Source organism: Nansenia antarctica (genome assembly GCF_963989245.1).
Source record: "Nansenia antarctica genome assembly, chromosome: 1".
Lineage (NCBI taxonomy): Eukaryota > Metazoa > Chordata > Actinopteri > Argentiniformes > Microstomatidae > Nansenia > Nansenia antarctica.
Window position 1 is genome coordinate 75,781,432 of NC_137674.1, and position 5,000 is coordinate 75,786,431.

The 5,000-nt window shown below is 39.3% G+C and overlaps 1 protein-coding gene across 2 annotated transcripts in view; it reads right to left on the bottom strand.

Moving 5' to 3' along the window:
* The window catches only part of dhx38 (DEAH (Asp-Glu-Ala-His) box polypeptide 38), a 33,464-nt gene that overhangs the window by 8,835 nt on the left and 19,629 nt on the right, over positions 1–5,000 (bottom strand). The window lies entirely within an intron of this gene.

The window sequence follows — 5,000 nt, forward strand, 5'->3', positions numbered from 1 at the left end:
ACTTGGGCCGCGTTCGTAAATTCGCTTTGAGAGCGCCGGAGCGCACACTGGGTCCGACGTCATAAAGGGACCAAGTAATTTGATTGGACAAGAGGCGTTCCTTGAACGCTGATCAGATTCCAGAGCGGAAAAAACAAGTTTTTTTTTTTTTTTTTTTTTGCAATTGATCCGCGGTACACACGCGTTCCGAACCGTGGAGGGCGATCCGAACGGATCACGGAATTTCCGTGATCCGTTACACCCCTAACTACTACTATGACTACCACCACTATTACTATTACTACTACTATGACTACCACCACTACTACTATTACTACTACTACTATGACTACCACCACTACTACTATTACTACTACTATGACTACCACCACTACTACTATTACTACTACCACAACCACTACTACTACTATTACTACCACTACTATTACTACCACTACTATGCCTACCACCACCACCACTATTACTACTACTATTATGACTACCACCACCACTACTACTATTACTACCACTACTACGACTACCACCACCACCACTATTACTACTACTACAATGACTACCACCTCCACCACTACTATTACTACCACTACTGCTATTACTACTACTACTACTATTACTACCACTATGACTACCACCACCTCTACTGCTATTACTACTACTACTACTACTATGATTACCACTACTATTACTATGACTACCACCACCACTACTACTATTATACTACTACTGCTACTACTACTATTATTATTATTACTACTACTACTACTACTACTACTACTATACTACTATTATACTTAGTGTTGTTCTGATACTAGTATCGGCATGGTCACCGATACGCACAAAAATGCTGGTATCGGTATCGGCGAGTACTAACAAATAATAACACCCGATACCAAACTCTTGTTCAATCGCAGCACGTTGCGTTTTTCTCAGCTTGTCTGCTATAGTAGCCTGACACAGCCTTCCTAACACAGACATGCCCAGGCATGCTCCTCTGCTGGAACGCTATTGGCCCAGAGCAGCTGCTCTCAACCAATGGCGTGGCAGCTTTTCACTATCGCGGAAAAACAAACACGCACAGCTTCCAACATACTGGATGAAAAGAGGAACAGGCTGCTAGGAGAGAGAGTAGAAATGCTCATCTTCTTAAAGAAGAACCTGCCTATGTATTTGAACTTGAAGCCTAAGGATTTTAATTTGGAGGACTGAGTGCTGCTATGTGACATGTCTGCACTAATGTGCAGTGCACTTTATTTTGCTCCAGCTCTTTTGTTTTTTAAAGTGGAGTTTGTTTACATTTGTGATAACATTTCCTAACATTTAAAATATCCTTTTATTTATTTTACCAAATTCAGGCTGCACTTCTAAAATATTATTATTCCCTCAGGTAGGCCTACATCTTATGTTAGTCTCAAATGGGCCTTATTTTGTTTGTAAATGTTTACTTGCTGTTGCACTACTTGTACGGTTTTATATCTTAAAGTTATTTTGTTTGTAAATGTTTACTTGCTGTTGCACTACTACTACGACTGTTTTATATCTTAAAGTTATTTTGTTTGTAAATGTTCACTTGCTGTTGCACTACTACTACGACTGTTTTATATCTTAAAGTTATTTTGTTTGTAAATGTTCACTTGCTGTTGCACTACTACTACGACTGTTTTATATCTTAAAGTTATTTTGTTTGTAATTGTTTACTTGCTGTTGCACTACTACTACGACTGTTTTATATCTTAAAGTTATTTTGTTTGTAAATGTTCACTTGCTGTTGCACTACTACTACGACTGTTTTATATCTTAAATGGATATTGCACTGATTGGCATCTGTGAGAGCCACATTTCAGGTTTTATAAGGGGTTGATTTTCTTGTCACCATACCAGGTAGACAATAAAAAAAAGTTCTATAGCATTCACTCTCTGTTGGTATTTTTTCCTGTTTTACAAAGGTTTTGAGCAGTGCCAGACTAAGTGTTAGCAATAATTTTACATCGAGGTGAGTATGCGGCTCAAAAAACATGTTTTTTTAATTTGTTTTTTCAAACGCCGTGGTATCGGATCGGTACTCGGTATCGGCAAGTACTGCACGGTCAGGTATCGGTATCAAAAAATGGTATCGGAACAACACTAATTATACTACTACTGCTACAACTACTACTATTATTACTACTACTACTACTACTACACCTCGTTCCAAATTATTATGCAAATTATATTTTTCTCAGATTTTCCTAAATAGTCGAGCAAATGACAATCAGTATAATTTTCAAGTCATCAACCGTTAGAGTATAATTCACATTTTATTGAACAAACCTCCCAATGATAACAGTATTTTTTTTTCTTATAAAAAACTCAAAATGCACTGTTCCAAATTATTATGCACAACAGAGTTTCAAAACATTTTATAGGTTGTAAAGAACTAAAAATGGTAATGTTATGAATTTAGGGTTAGGAGGTCATATTATGAGGTCATATTTACTGAAATCAAAAGCTATTTCAAACAAAAACATCTTAACAGGTCAAGTTACATGTTAACATAGGACCCCTTCTTTGATATCACCTTCACAATTCTTGCATCCATTGAACTTGTGAGTTTTTGGACAGTTTCTGCTTGAATTTCTTTGCAGGATGCCAGAATAGCCTCCCAGAGCTGCTGTTTTGATGTGAACTGCCTCCCACCTTCATATATATTTTGCTTGAGGATGCTCCAAAGGTTCTCAATAGGGTTGAGGTCAGGGGAAGATGGGGGCCACACCATGAGTTTCTCTCCTTTTATGCCTATAGCAGCCAATGACACAGAGGTATTCTTTGCAGCATGACAGTGGGCTCAGAAATACATGAAGACTAATTTCCAAACAGTCTTGTTTACTGATGAGTGCCGTGCAACCCTGGATGGTCCAGATGGATGGAGTAGTGGATGGTTGGTGGATGGCCACCATGTCCCAACAAGGCTGCGACGTCAGCAAGGAGGTGGCGGAGTCATGTTTTGGGCCGGAATCATGGGGAGAGAGCTGGTAGGCCTTTTAAGGTCCCTGAAGGTGTGAAAATGACCTCGGCAAAGTATGTAGAGTTTCTGACTGACCACTTTCTTCCGTGGTACAAAAAGAAGAACCGTGCCTTCCGTAGCAAAATCATCTTCATGCATGACAATGCACCATGTCATGCTGCAAAGAATACCTCTGTGTCATTGGCTGCTATAGGCATAAAAGGAGAGAAACTCATGGTGTGGCCCCCATCTTCCCCTGACCTCAACCCTATTGAGAACCTTTGGAGCATCCTCAAGCAAAATATATATGAGGGTGGGAGGCAGTTCACATCAAAACAGCAGCTCTGGGAGGCTATTCTGGCATCCTGCAAAGAAATTCAAGCAGAAACTGTCCAAAAACTCACAAGTTCAATGGATGCAAGAATTGTGAAGGTGATATCAAAGAAGGGGTCCTATGTTAACATGTAACTTGACCTGTTAAGATGTTTTTGTTTGAAATAGCTTTTGATTTCAGTAAATATGACCTCCTAATATGACCTCCTAACCCTAAATTCATCAAATTACCATTTTTAGTTCTTTACAACCTATAAAATGTTTTGAAACTCTGTTGTGCATAATAATTTGGAACAGTGCATTTTGAGTTTTTTATAAAAATAAAAAAACTGTTATCATAGGGAGGTTTGTTCAATAAAATTTGAATTATACTCTAACGGTTGATGACTTGAAAATTACCTAATTACCAGTGTAAAATACACGGCCTGCCACTACTACTACTACTACTACTACCACTTCCACTACTACCACTACCACTACTACCACTCAGTGGCCTTTTTACACCAGGTGGCGCAAGATGCTTGTTACATCTGAACGTTGGGGCAACATGTATTTTATATGTACCGTATTTTCCGCACTATAAGGCGCACTTAAAAGCCTTTAATTTTCAAAAAAACCGACAGTGCGCCTTATAACCCGGAGCGCCTTATATATGGATCAATTTGTTAATTGGTTGATCCATACTGGTTGTACACGGCGCTCAAGGCGCTCTGTCAAAATGTTTCAGTACGACTGGTAAACTACAAAGCCGCACCGCTTGCAGCATTACGGTAATCAGTAAACACCGGTGTTGTGCTTACTCACAGTCCCACACCACTTGTGTGTATAAAGACCCCAAGTAAAGAAGACTAAACAGAGTTTCCAAGGGAACAAAGCGAGATGTCCACAGTTAGACACAGTTAGAGGACAAACTCCAACAGTGGGTTGTTGAACAGAGAGCCGCAAGTAGAAGCGTCTCTACAGTCACTATTCGAATGAAGGCAACAGCGCGAGCACGGGACATGAACATCGATGAATTTCGAGGCGGTCCTTCTTGGTGCTTTCAACTTGAAGTTTTAAACTCGATATAATAAAGAACAGTTTAACGATCACTAAACACTTATAATTTGTGTATTGGATTCATTATTCTCGTTTGCCGGAGGCTACCGGTAAGGGAGGGTTGATTTGTAAACATACTTGTGTTTTAGCTCGTGTTCAAAAGCAAGAACTGTGTGTTCATCTTGTTATGTGTAGTTATGTGTTTTTAGCATGTCGATGTTCTCCCAGTATGTTGTCATGTTATTAAAATACAGTTTAGACCTTCGTAGCGATGTGTTTTGTTAGCAGCGTTCGTAGCTGTGGCTGCGTTCAGAGTCACAAAACTGAAAAATTACGTTGCACATTTCACCAGGAGCTGTCACATATTGGTTGTTGGTTATAATTGTATAGCCTATTGGTTGTTTTCTGGTGTTGTTTTATTGTTTTGCTCTGTTTGTAGTCTACTTGATGTATTTTTATCAGCTGTTAAATCACTACAGCGGTTAATCCACTAATAGAGATAATACCAGATTGAAAATGCTTGTAGCTAACTACTCTATATCTCGTGGTCGCAGCTATTGCGAATTGCTATTCACGCGAGTCAGCTGTGAATCACCGCAGGTCCTTGACGCTTGTTGCAAAAATGGATGACGAACGGCTGATACTTGAG